General features: G+C 33.5%; 1 pseudogene; it reads right to left on the bottom strand.

The window, feature by feature from the left end:
• Nucleotides 1–146: 146 nt before the first annotated feature.
• On the bottom strand, nucleotides 147–11,836 carry LOC125207209 (annotated as a pseudogene).
• Between the last annotated feature and the right edge of the window lie 3,723 nt (nucleotides 11,837–15,559).

The following is a 15,559-nucleotide window of genomic DNA, read 5'->3' as shown; positions in this document are numbered from 1 at the left end:
GATTTTATTCTGTTGAAGCCTCCAAATAGGAATATCTGAGTCAAACAACCTGAAATTATAGCCATGCTAAAATTGGTTCAAGGGCTAAACAACAACTGGATCAACAAATCAATAAGAACAAAAAACAATAGTATTACAACACAAAATCAATTGTTTTCACAATGTACCTTGTATTTTCCTGGCTTCAAGCAGCCAACCGGTAGTCTGAATAACTATTACTCCAATGAAATTAAAGACGAAGACTAAGTCACCCTTCTCAAATACAATTATTCTGTCTCCTTCATCTTTCTTGGATATGTATTGATGCTCTGATGTCATGAACTGCAGAAAACAATTTTTGGCTGTTTATATCTATTTTACCTAAGAAAATAAACTCAAATGCATTTAAAACTGGAGTCTTGATTGAGAACAGTTCTCTTGAAGGTTTTAGTTGAGAGGAGCAAGCTCAAGAAAATAATCACAGGCTCTTACCAGACACAGGTAGTATGTTTCTGGTTTTTAAAGAAATATTTTTGCATGTCCAACTACAAGCTAAACCGATATGACTATTATCAATACATCATATATGAAACAATAGGAGCAATTACAACATGCATGTTGATTTTCCAAATCTATATGTGCAGAATGCTATGCTAACACACTTGAATCCATAAAAGAATTATGTGTAAATACCTAAAAGCATCCATTATCATATAACAAAAGTAAAATTATCCACTAATTGTTTTGAAGTAAAAATCAGCCAATAATTTATGCACAATCACAAAATTACTCTTGAGCTATAGCGACCTCTTTACCATATACAACCAATAATGCATTGGTTGTGAATCAGTGATTTTGTTCAGTTCTATAGTTTCACAATTAAGAATACACTATATTGTGATTGCTATAATTCACTACCCTAAACACTCTTTAAGTGTGAAGAACTACATTTTTTTACTTCAACGCACACTTATAGCCTTCTTAGTTGTGAAGAAATCAAATAAAGTGTGGCTAAATAGTAGTAGTAAAATAGTAAATGTGGATACTTCGACTTTTTTATATTAGTGGCCAGATTTTACTTTTGTTACCTGATAATGGCTTTTTTCGTCTTCAGTTTCACTAAAAAATTATTTAAAAAATTATTGTTTGTATAATATCTATAGTTACCAGAAAGGGGCAAAAGATACCCTTAGTTTAAATAATGCAAGGAAACTCAGAGCAAGAAATACATACGTCGTATCTTTCTTCAAGATGTTGCATCGCTCGATCAAATTCTTGCAATCCATTATATCTCAAATAGTCTGCATCACCCTGCATATACATCAATGTTCATTAAAGAAAAGATGCAACTGCTGCAGGGATCTCTAATGATGATGTAACACAGCAGTGCTCCACAAAATATCTTTGCACAAAGTAACTCAATCAAAGTTGATTATTCAACATAGGATGCTATCGTATTATACTAACTTCATTGTGGAAAGTATACCAAAATAGAAGGTAAAATACCTTGCAAAGAATCAAGAGTTACTTTTTTGAGTCCTTAGGCCATGTTTCCTGTTTAGTATTCCTATTTGAAATCAATTTTATAGCCAATATAGAAGGCAAAATACCTTGCAAAGAACCAAGATTTACTTTTTTGAGTCCTTAGGGCCATGTTTCTTGTTAGTATTCCTATTTTAATTCAATATCAATCGTATAAGTATTTGGCTGTCATAGTCCAACAGTTGAGAAACCAAGAGAGCACAAGTTGCTCAAGCAAATCTAACAACTTGAAAACGTAACTAAACTCATTAAAACTTACCAGATCAAATCTACGCCTGCATTTGTCATAACTGAACCCATTTCCTGGGATTACTGTGCCATCAGGAAGATGTTGATCGGCTCTGGGAAAGTCTATCCACTCTGATTCGCATTAAAAGGACAATCAGAGAGTACTTATGATTCATTTAGCGCAGCAAATTTTTCATGTGCACCTACCAGGATGTCCAAATTCATTTCCCATAAAATTTAAGTATCCTTCCCCACCTAATCCCATTGTTATAAGCCTGATCATCTTGTGCAATGCTATTCCACGATCAATTACAGGTGTGGATGGTCTATCCAAAGCCATGAAATCATACATATCCTGAGACAGATCCAGAAGACAGAATAAGTTTATATTAGTATATCATACTGGCACACAATATCATCATCAAGATATTCAGTATATTTGTTATGGTGTCAATATGTATTTTTAACTTCTCCTGAGAAGTATGGAAGTGGTTGCAACTATAAAATGGCAACTAGTCAGTTCAATTGATCTTCATTTTTGGAACCCTGGCTAATGAAGATATAGAAGATATTTTATCATTGGTTCAAATAACCATATTCTCATAATTTTCCTTATTTTTGTTGAAGCCGTAATTAGTTCATTCATGATATACGTAAATATTTATATAATCAGAGTTTCTAGAGAAAGCAAAATATATCTCCTCTTTAAGACAATAAGTTGGAACTATTGAACAAACGGATTAAATGTGCAATGCAGTATAATTTTTCTAAATAGATAACGAGTGCAACTATATTAAACTCCTACATGCTTTCAAGAATAGAAGTAGCAATTACATATTGGTAACTTAAAACATATTCTGACCTTATCCATCAACCAAAATGCAATAGTTTTATCTCCAACAAGAGCTTGGTCATGACTTTCTGCATAGGCGACACATTTTCATTCCACCTTCTGTTCGTAAGTGTGTGTATAATATCTCCCATTTTCCAATCTTCATCCCTTTTCCTGAATCAAAGAGTAAGGGAAGAGTGACACTGGATAGTAAAAGCATTATGTGGTCCCAACATAAAATATAAAATTAATGTAAATTCGGAGAGTTAAAAGTTAATATTTTCCAACTTAGTATTTGAAGATTAAGATGTCCAGTTCATAAAATTGAGGTTATATAGTGGCAAAATAGATTGCACTCGACGCGTGTAGATAATAGCTAGTATTTTTCTAATTAGTTGCTGTCTGTATAAACTTAGTGGAAAATTGAAAATAAGTAAAAGAGAAATCCACTGATAGCATCAAATCACCCAATATTATAGTCATATCACCAAGAAACATTGCCTTAAAGGAAGGAATGAGATTTATCGTTTTATAGTCAGTACATAGGTATTAGAGTGTCAAGGGCACATACTTGAGAGTCTCAATCCATTTATCGGCAATAGCCATGTGCAGACGATAGTCAAATCCAATACCTCCATCTTCAAGAGGAATACAAAAGGCTGGCATTCCACTGACCTGAAATAAGAGAATATACGATTAAGGACAGTCACGTGTAGACATCAAAATAGATACTGTCTTTTCAGAATAATGAAGATTGTTATTGTGACAAAGCATTGGCATATGAAGGAAATCATCAACTGTTTCATAAGTTCAGAAAAATTTATGCAACTTTAGAATAACAAAGATTTTAGCAAAGATTTACCGCTTGCAAGTTGCAGGCATAAGACTTTTAGTGATTCTTTTGTTAACCAGGGATATGAACAAGAAAAAACTGAAAAGTGATAATGAAAAATATTTGAACTGATTGCTTAAGATATCAGAAAAAGTATGTGTGCAACTACTTTTTAGAGAAAAAATACTCCTGTAGGTTGGATCTTCACTCCCTTATAATCTTTACCACTTAAAGATCTTATTTCAACAAATCCAGCTTCTTCCGTCTAACCCAACCCAAAAACATCCAAACAATCAGACAGAACAAAATAAACGAGGCATGACGTCATGACATACTTTGTTTTATGTTAAATCTACAAACTTACATCTTCACCTATTGTCAAAGCTTCAGGAAAGAGCCCGTGAATCATATCATTGACAAGCATCAAATAGACAACTGCATCAACATCTGTTGCAAACCCAAAGTACTCGTTGTAGTTCCCAGTAAATGCCACCTTTCATCAAAGAATACATTAGTCTGAACTCTGGATATTACTGATTAACATTAAGAGCAGGGCGTAAACCAAATTATGCTCAAAGGCTTCTAGAAACAGTATTCTATTGCGGGAATGGCAAACTCAATGCATGCTTAAGGTTAGTCTTATATTCATGCTGAGTTACATCATCTTAAGCTAGCTCACAATCTGTTATGGTTTATCGGTACAGAACTTGTGAGTGAACAGTCTAGATTATATCATCTACCTGGGACCAGATGAAATAGCATAAATGGAAAATGTTAAAAATAGATGCTGATGTTGAATATCCATTTAGTACATGACACAATTGTTATTTGATGACAAATAAGAGAATCTTTCCGGTCAAACATCCAAAAAGGATGCTTGGAAGAGAAAGTATGGGAACCTCACAGACCAAAAATGATAGATTAAAGAAAGCCCTTGAAACAGAGTACCCTGTTTAATGAAATATGTATGAGAATATTTCAAAGAAAAGGTAAAGAATAAGAAAACAGGCCTGAACCGACTGGTATTGTCACAAATGAATTTTATATTATTTTTCTTTTCCTCACATGTTTTTTGTTTAACAATTGGTATAAATTAGAAGAGCAAAGTCCAACTTGTGGATACTAAGGCTGGGGTGCAGAAAAGTTGCCCCAAAACATAAGGAGCATTCGTGAGTAAAAGACAAACCTGTTGCAGTTGAAAAAAAGATTCAAGGAGCAATTCTTGACTAGTTGACAGATCATCAAAAAAACTGGTTGAATCTAAAGAAAAAGAAACAAATGTCTGTACCACGACTTTAATAATTTAGTACAAATCGTGACAGGAGTTCTGGGCAAGCTAGAAAGGTAAGGATTGGAATTTAGAGATTATCCGGAGAAAGCTTTGGTGGATGCTGGATAGAGAAAGTAAACAAATTAGTTTGGTAGGCTTGCAACAGGTGTGAAAGAAGTCGTGAAAACAATATTTGAAAATGCAGAAGAAAGTTTGATCAACATAATTTCAAATCTTACACAAATTCGAGAATCAAAACGAAGTTCGTGAAGTATTTCAGTTAGGTTGACAATAATTGGCACCCCGTTCTCCTTTTTCTTCACACAACTAACAGATTGTACTACCACTTTTGTGTTCCTTCAAGAAACAAATATTGTACTGGCCACTGGTGGAATAGAATTTTTCTAGGTGAGCATTATATTTGATATGTCATAGATTACTAATTGCATGATTAACCACATTCATCAATAAATGAACAGATGCGTTAACAAAAAGATAATACCCCTAAACCATGGTGGGTACATCATGGATGTCACCCCATCAAATCTGAAGCCATCAAACTTATACTCATCTAGCCACCATCTTGCATTCGAGAAGAAACCTCAAGACCTACGATTGAGGATGCATTAGGCAAACAGAATAACAGTAGCAGAATCTGTTGTATAATTGATATCTAGACAGTACATACTTCCCACTGTCCATAGTTAAAAGAGCGAGAATCCCACATCCAATGATAACCCCGCGATCCAGAGTGAAAGTAACAGGCATCAGTGCCATCAAACATGTTCAATCCATCCAAAGTATTATTTGATGCATGACTCGATAAAGCAGCAAGATGGATTATCAGAATAGCTATCCATTAAGATGCTTGCATAAACAACTAATGCAGCAGAACTTCCAGTCAGGTCTCCAAATTCTTCAATAAAAATAATTTGAGTTCTCAAATCACCACCTAAACTGATAATCATTTGGATCTCCCAGGAAAAATTCAGGGGTTCTGATAAAATGTCATAATAAAGTAAGACTGTGTTATAGAAAAGAAGCGAGGGAGGCTGGCAGGTATAGTAAGAACAAAAAATCGATGGAAAACAGACTGTAATGAATTGAAATAAATAATAATAGTAATAAACAATTCTCTTATAGGTAATCAGTCTAATGAGGTTCCTAAGGTAAATTACAGTCTTAAACTAAATTCAATATTCAACATTGCTCTCAAACTTATGGGGACTTATTTATAGGACTCTCAGAATACAAAGGAAATAAGATAACATTTGAAGATAGACTTCTTCACTTTTAAATTTAAAGATGATCTTCTACACTTCTAATCATTAAACTTCTAGCTTTTTTAATTCTTGACATATCGTACCACTAATACTCCAGATAGCAGACTGGAATATCCAAAACTGAAATGAGATCCCTAATAACATCACATCCCCGTGGAGAACATGATGCTAAACAGCTATATGTAATTTAGAGACAGCATTCATATACTTCAATGATTGTTTTTTTTGGAATAATATACCTGTGCACAATATCCATCAGAACAAGCAAGCCCAATTCATGAGCTCTATCTATCAAAGACTTAAGCTCATCTGGAGTCCCAAAGCGACTGCTTGGTGCAAAGAAGTTAGTCACATGGTAGCTGAGACAAGAATGAGATAAAAAATATATCAGCAGCCAAAGTGCAGAAAAAGTAGAAGATGAGGATACGGTATAGCTCTATATAAGGAAAATTCATGACTAGAGTGAGGCATATTACCAAACTTGCATAATACGAATGCTCCTGAATTGCCATTATCTGAACAGCATTATACCCCAATTTCTTGATGCGAGGAGAACTTCTCTCTGAAGTTTACTAGTATTGATAACAGGATCCTGCATCCAACATCAACAATAAAACAGGTAAGGTTCTGCATTTGAACATGAAACAGTATAATATAGGAAATCTAAAGATTCTAATTAACTTTACTAGTCCATGGCAAAGGTTATATGTCCCAACTTCTTGAGTTGGCACAACTAATTCAAAGAGAAAAACACATCGAATTCTTCCAAAAGTTTATGGATTGTCTGATGCGCTTTAAGAGCCAGATTTATGGCAAATAATTTTTAATATCAACTTTTGTTAACCATTTCAAGCCCATTTCAAAAGGATCTTTCATCTAATACTCCTATGCTTCTGCATCTCATGAATTTTCTTTTAGTTGTTGAGGAGGAAATGGATAAGATACTGAAGTTGGCTCAGTTATTCATAATAAAAGAAAAGGCACCAGATAAGTTACCTAGTTGAATTTACTTATAAAATCTTTAGAGAATAGAAGCATACCTTACTACTCATTCCAACATGAGACTCATATATCCGCAGTGATTTTGGTTTCATTGGACGAGGATGTTCAAATACATGTTTTTCCTGCGAAAAGTATACTTAGTGCATCATTAGCTGAGGCCTGAGAACAAACGAAATCTAAAAGAAAACTACATCAGGTAAATGACTACTCATCCCAAATCCCTGACAGACAAGAAAAAGGGAAAGGATCCGGCTGTAGCACATTGATTCATAGCCGATAGCAGTCTGGATGAGACATGAAATGGATTTATTCTCTTCTGACTTGGAGAGCAAAACTTTTAGTGCAACACTTAAATTTATTCTTGCATGATCACTGTATCTAATATCTCTTACTATTAATATATATACAGTAGACATTGTGAAATGGCTAGAAACAGCAATCTACTCAGATTTAGATTATGATAGTGTCCACTTCAGAAAACTGAGTCACTTATTTTCCCCTTGTTTCTAGTTCTCCAGTCATCCAAAAGGTGGATCAACTACCGAAGAGGCAATAAATATTACAAGAATAACAGAGAAAAATCATGAATACCTCTTCTGGAGGATCATAATATATTCCATTAAATGGAATTTCCCGGAGCCTGAACAGAGAACTTGATCCAAGCTGGAATAGAATCTTTCATGCCAGATGGAGTATCCATACGGATCTACATTTGAATATTATATTATAGATATGATGATTAACATCTTGTCAATAGTACCACAAAAAGTAATAATCACAAGTGATTGAGATTAAGATTTTGTGATTGTAATAGTGTTCAAGTACAGTCAGAGATCTAAGTGAGAAATACTATCATGAACTCATATAAATGGATATTACCTTCACACGGGAACCATGCGGAATAGCAGGAGAACCATCAGCATTGTTTGGCAAGAAGATCTCCCAAACACCAAATTCATTCTGTAATGAACTCTTTCAGATTAATCATGTGGCAAATATTCATGAAGTTGATCATCATGCAACACGCAAATGAGAGAACAGTCTTAACAATGCAAAGCACATGCAACCAAGATTTGGTAGTGGTCTAACAATGCTAAGGGTAGAAACTAGCAATAGAGAGGAAAGAAAGACAAAAGAAAATGAAAAGCAGCTTTGTACTCAAATTGTGAGTGCTCAAGCATATGAAAAATATCTTTGTCCAATAATATGAATCCCTGAATATCAAGAGAATGTTGAATAACAAACAGGGGAAGAAAAGCTTACGCAAGTCATGACATCAGCATTAGGATTCCAATTGTTGAAATCTCCAATAAGTACAGCCGACTGCACGGTAAGAATTGTCAATTCATAGCAGCAATAAAATAAAAGAGATATAAAGGAAGTTGGCAGATATTGAAAGAGCCAATAAATGAAAGAATCAAGTATATTTCACATGTGATCAGTTTAGGCAGATAGAGACCCAAAAACACTTACAACGCCAAAAAGACTAGGGCAAGAAGCAAATTATGAGGGGTTTCATCAGGTATTATCAGCTTGTTTGTTAAATTGTACTCCCTTCATCCACTAAGAGGGTGCAACATTGGGGGTGACACGAGTTTTAATAAAATGTCATGTAGATATTTGGCTAGAAGAGAAAGTGTCCCAACAAGGGATATATATTGGATAAAGATTGTGGGCCATGGGTAGAAAATAAGAAAGTATTGTGAAGGTAAATTATAATGAGATGTGTTCAAAAAAAGGAAAGTTGCACACTCTTTGTGGACGTCTAATAAGGCAACTGTTGCACACGCTCATGGTGGATGGAGTAACAGAGAAGAGAAGAGGAGAAAGAGGACTCATTGAACTGAAAGAAAGTATATATATCAACTTATGCAAAATAATGAGCAGCACTAACCTTGGCACCAGGTGCCCATTCGCGGTAAGTAATACCTGTCTCACTGTCAAAAAGATTTACTAGAAATTAGATAGGACTATCATAAAACTCAGGTTTCTTTAATCAAGTAAAATATGCATTTCTTTACACAAAAGATAACTATATTATAGTAGTGATAGGTGAACTGGATGATAAAAAAGTATAGCTTCTCAAAATTCAATATAAAAGCATTAACACTTCAAACATGATTTATAATTCTTGTTGAGTTTTCATATTTTCTTCCCACTAACAGATTACTAAGGACTAAGTTTCTGCTCTGAGAAATCACAGTAGTCAGCTTTTTACGAACCTCTATAGTCTATTCTGATATGGCTGTCAGTACTCAATATTTAATATCCCATGGGTACATGATGCATTTCCTTCTCCAGAAAACATGTGGAATGGTTTCCCAAGAAATTTTCTCCAGTGGTGTCTTGTCATGATGGAGAAATTATTGGATTGTCATAGTCAGCGGCACAGCATCATTAGTAGTTATATGAAGATGCCTATATGAAATATGGATATGTAAGCCTTCTCCAGATTGAGTATGAATGGTGGATGAAGAACTCCTCTTAACTTCCTATACTACAAACACTACCCAAGTGCGTGCATTCTTACACATCAACTTTCCACTAAAATTAGTATCTTCAACTATATGGATGTTCCCTTACAAGACGTAGTGAAAACACATGGAATGAACTTTCATAATTTCTTATTCCATATGTGCAAACAGATTCTAAAACCATGATTGTCTCTGGATGGCTGTCAACATATCAAGAGAACAAAATAAAAATGCCCAGCATACAAACCTGCGAACAAAACCAAATTTCTCATAACCACGAGAAAAGGCCTCCAATCCACCTTCATTCTTGTCAATTGCTGCACGCAGTTTTCTATACTGGTCATACCTGGAAAGACATGATGTTTAGTGAAATAATCAAATTGGTCAACTTACAACTTGCAGCTTCACTAGAAACTACAAAAAAATAACTTTCAGAAATATCAAATAATATATTTATGATCCTAATTTGTAATAGGAGAGAGGATATAATGTTAAAGTTAGAAGATATTATTTCACTACAAAACTTTAAGAATGTAAAATATAATCTGTATACCACTTTAACTTTCTAGCAAACTGATTTTTCCAACAACGTTATCTATACTAACTTACCGATAATCAAGATGCTGGCGGTGACTGCTCAACATTGGATCTATTTCATATATCCTCTGACCAGTACCAGGAGGAGGAATGATCTTCCCTCTTATCCTCATAGATTCACTGCTTGTTGTTTCATACGTTGAATCTGATGTCCCTTCAGCTTTTGCTACAACATGTGCATCTGGTAGTTGTGCAGAAGCGGGATCTTCCCCTGTGATAACTTCACTGGAACTGAGCTCGATTATATTTTCTTGATCGTCAACTTTCAGTTCATGTTTTGTTTCTGAACTTTCTATTTCGCCGGATATCTGGAAACAAAAATCACATGGAAACATAAAATCAATGAATGGAGAAGATTTTGCAGTTTCAAAAAATTCTTACTGCACACCTGTTACAAAGTCACAACAGTTTCAATCTATAAGAAAGTTTTAGATCATAGATAATGGATACTGAAGACTATAAGACAGTTCCCAAGATTAGTGCTAATAGCCATAACTCAGAAGATCAAACAAGTACCCAAAATGCAACTGCAAACTTGGCTCGGTTTATAAGTCAACAATAATATTTTCTACCTAAGTCCTTGTGTTAGTACTAGTTTTCTGCTCTCTCACATTGTCTCTCTTCTGATTTAGTCATGTAAGTGGTCTGGTGGTGTGAATGATTTCCTACTCAGTCCGAGGTTATGTTTCAAGTAAGGTTTTCTAGCAGACATGCCTTGGGATTATCTGAAACTGTCTCGTGGACCTCCACTTCCTTGGTTGGAGACAAGGGGTCATCATTCTCAGTGCCTGGAACTAAAACCTTCTCTGATGTAGTTGCCATTGATGACTGGGAACCAGACTCGTATGACTTCCCAGCAAAAATCTTCCCTATATAAAAAGCACATAAATCAGCGGGAATACAGATTGTTGAAACCCTAGTTTTGATAAGTAGAGCTAAAACAGAAAGGGAAGATAAAATATTTAAAGAAGCAATTAACTTCATCATGGCCCAATATGACCTATTAGTGCAGATATCATCCTCTAATTCTCTTCTACTATATTGTTTGTTTAAACGTTTTCTATTACACATTTAATTAACTTATTTGCTGCAGTTCTTTCAGCTGATTAACTAAGCCACAACAAGGGGGCTAAAACAGTCGGTAACTCCTAATCCATCTAAGAATGAAAAGAAACCATCAACTCTTATGCTTCCCTGCAAATTATTCAGAATTTCATACACACTAGAGTTCACCAAAAAAAACAGAGCAATAGACGCGAAACCACATCCAACAAAATTTAAGATCCAACACGAAATGAAAACAAGTAGGAAGATAATGATCCCCAAAACACCGATTGCAGATTCATAAAGTTCACAAAAAGCACAAAATGTTCATCCATACAATCACCACTCACCAGGCCTGGTGGTGGTCCCAAACAAAAGGAATTGTATATTTTTCTAATAGTTCAGCAACGGAACAATAGAATAAACTAACACCAGCACCACCTCTTACACACAAAGAGGGGAATGAATCCACACTCACGAGAATTGGATTTATTCTTAACAATCAGCGAGACGCGAGGTGTCCTATCGGCGGCGCGCGAGCTCCAGCCATTGCTCCCGAGGTTGTAGGCCGATGGCACCCCGGGCAAGCGCACGCCAGAGAGCGTGTAAACCATTTTCCGATTATTTTTTTAAACACAAAATTAAACGGAAATGTATAGTCTAGTGCAGATCTGCAGCGAACTCGAGAAACGCCATGAAATCCGTGTGGAGCGAGAAGCAAGTTAAGTAGGGAGTATTATTCTTATTATTAATAATGGGCGAGGCGGTACGTGTGATGTGAGGATGACTGCATGGCGAGATTGGGTGTGTGGGGCCTATGCAGCATCGTCTATTCGAGTGATAATTTCATAAATATCTGTTGATGTTTGTTTGAGCCTTGAGAAGGGAAATATCGTGGGCCAATCGATCACATGGACTTCTCTGTGTGAATCAGGATTTTTTATATTTATCGCCTTCTTATTTACCAGATTAATACTATTCTTCGAGATATTTCTGCATTTGTTTCAGCATATTCTCTCTTTTTGTTCGATTTATGACTTTTCATTCCATATCCTCATTAATTATCTTGCTCATCCAATTTCATGTTTTAAAATTAAATACTCCCGTTACAAATACTGAATTTCCTTTTTCATCTGAACTAAAATAGTTTATACATTAATTTGTGGAAACATTTTCGGCTGTTTTTTTTTCTCCACTATTCACTATAATTTTTCAACTGACTTTTTTTCTTTTATTCTTATTTTATTTTAAAATTACATATTAAAATTCGTGTCATTCCCAAATGAGCTAATTTTATCAAGATTGAGGGAATAGTTTATAATACTTGCCTTTCAAATAATTTCTCTGTTTTATAAAAATAGTTAATCTTTCTATTTTTGTTGTCCTATAAAAGTAATTTATTTATAATTTGATAATTTTATCTTTCGAATAAGATTAGCATTATCCTTCCCTTACTAATTTTTTACTAATTATATTTTAACTGTTTTTTTAATCTTTTCTAATTTATTAATTGTACATTCGAACTTGTGTTATCTCAAAAATTTTACGAATAATTTTTTTGAAAGCTTAGACTCTGATTTCTCAAATCAACCATTAGAAAGTTTGATTCACTTTTTCTTCAAAAGTTTTAACGTAGAGAACAAATAAATGATTGGACACTTATCTTCTATCCATTCGTCCCATAAAAATAAGAATATTTTTCGTGTTACAGGATGTCCAATAAAAAGAATCTCTTTTATTTTTAGTAATTTTTTCTCTCTAATAAGGTAGGCATCATTCTCCTCTAACAATTATACTCCGTATAATTTATTTTTTCCTTTTATCTCTTCTTACTTTACCAATTGTGCATTAATTCTCGTATCATCCCAAATGTCTATATTTTTATGCAACGAATGGAGTATCTTTTAAAAATTAAATCAAAATTAAAATAGCTTAAATGGAAATCTATACATATAAAAAGATGGTTTTGAAAAAAAAATAACTTAAATATCATTGGAATTGTTCTAAAATCATGTTATAACTTTTCTTTCAATTTTTAATACATGATGAGAAAAAAAAAATAGTTATTCCCATTTTAATTATAAAACGTTGCATCTAATGTTGGGTATATCCTATTAAGGGTCATATTGTACTGCTTATACTCTAATCCAAAATCAAGACCAAATTTTCACTCTTAGATTTTAAAATAAGTGGATGAGATTAAATTTTACAAATCTCAATAAATAATAGACAAAATATCAACAAAAGTACGATATCATCATTATGTCATCATATGATAATTTTCGTGAATGTTTTTTATATCAACATAGTGTATTAACAATATGACGTAAGAATATCAACACTAGTACATGAGAAAATATCTAACATATATTTATTGAGATTTTTATATGGTTTTATTGAGATTTTTTTATGTATTTGTTGATAAAAATATGGTTATCAACACTTACTTAAAACTAAAATAAAAAATATCAAATTTCATCATCCGAACGTCGTCGAAACATATGCAATTGAGATCTCATTGGAATCTTTATAAAATTATCTTTAATTTGATATATTTTTTTGTGAAAAAATAATTTAAATCGAGAGAGTTACGTAAATTTAAAGTTTTGAAGATGATTTTAATGAGAGAGAATTGACATTAATACCCTCTAATTTTATTTATTAATTTTCTTAATTAAACATATTATGCATGTGGCATTATTTCAACCATTAAATTTTCTAATCTAATGGCTAAAATTTAGTCTTAATTTGGGATTACTAATTAGTTAATAATTGATCACTCCCCTCCTACCCTACGAATATATATAAAGTTGATTTATTATAAATATATATTGCATTTGATAGCTTACAAGAATATCATTATAACTAAAAAAATATTTATTGATTAAAATTGTGTTTATTAGTGAACCCGCCTTTTGCTGTTACGTCAAATCGAACGTAATAAAAGGGTATAAATTTTATTTTGGGTTGTTCCAAGGTAGTTGAGTCGTAGTAGTATATAGTATTTTTCTGGAGTTGTCCTAAGATAGTTGAATTATTTTCTTTTTTGGCAAAAACTCTATTTTTTCTCATACTACTTACTTTCTTCTTCTCTATTATTTTATTCACTCTTTTACTTTATTCCCTCTTCTACTTTACTCTCTCGACTTTAACCTTTAACACATCAATTTTTTAATTTACGTGCAAAAGAAATGTTCTTGGGACGTAAGAAGTATTAATTAATTAAGTTAATAACAGACTTTAATCAATAAATGGATCTTTATATCTTAAGCGTCAAGATATAATTAAATTAAAGTGGTACCTGGATTACGCATAGTTTCGGATTTGGATGACCAGTCAATACTCCCGAATATTTGGTTTGGTACAGATTTTAATGTACAATTGGTGTAGTGTAATTGTATAAGTTGTGAATAAAATGATGTGTAAGGGAAATGTGTTGTTTCCAAATTAAAAGTTTATACATACAAGGCAGCCTACTAAGGAAATAGTTCTTCTCTCCGTAGAATTCATGTTTAAAGGTTCAATTCAACCTGAAGCATAATTTAATTCAAGTTCTTTGCATGTAATATGTCAATTTGTGCGAATAGAGTCCAAATAATCACCTAAATAGATCTGTGTTTAATTTGTTTGAATTGTAAATTCTTCTGTGCAAACCCAATAAAAATAAAGTAGGAAAGAAAATAAAGTAGAAAGATAAAAGAGATAAAGAAGAAGGAAGATATTTTTTTGCTAACGACCGGAAATGAAGTAAAACAATCCAAAATGGAATATGGAGAAATAGCTTGGACGGAGGAATATTTTAAAAGAAATACGATAAGGTGTGCATCACGAGTGTGAGATACTAATTATTTATAAAGTGAATGATTTTATATGAGTGAACAATATTTTTGGTACTGCGTGGTGTCATTTTTAACATTTGAGTATCGCGTTTAATATCAATCCAAATTTTAGGTACTCCTAAGTAGTTCACTCTTGTTATGTTAAAGGGAAATATATTGTTTGGTAAGTGAATTGCTCTAGTAGAATAGTAGTTAATGCACAAAGTCGAAAAACTTTGTTAGGTGGAGCCAAATTATGCACGGTATATGGAGTATGTTTTGTGGCAAATTTGGAAAAGACGATATGGCTTCATGTTTAAGAGGATATATAGGATTAATCCGTGAGAGCATGACTCGCATTGTTAGTTTAGCAAAGACGGTAGAAGAGGCTAAAATGACAAACGATACAACCTCGGAGTAGCTCGACTACCCACTTTTGTCGTTGGCGACCCCCTTTGCCGAACATCCGTAAGCTCAATACTGACGCATCGCTAAAGGGAAGATCATGACATGCTTTTGGTGGTGGTCTCATCCATGATACTACATGAACTTGGAGGTATGGTTTTGTTGCTAATATTGAAGTGTGTTCTATTTTGACTGAAATTTGGTGCTTGTTTTATGGGCCTACGGTTGGCAAGAATATGGGTATTCAAATTGG

Source organism: Salvia hispanica, chromosome 2 (assembly GCF_023119035.1).
Source record: "Salvia hispanica cultivar TCC Black 2014 chromosome 2, UniMelb_Shisp_WGS_1.0, whole genome shotgun sequence".
NCBI classification, from domain to species: domain Eukaryota; kingdom Viridiplantae; phylum Streptophyta; class Magnoliopsida; order Lamiales; family Lamiaceae; genus Salvia; species Salvia hispanica.
This window is presented reverse-complemented; position numbering and strand designations above follow the sequence as displayed.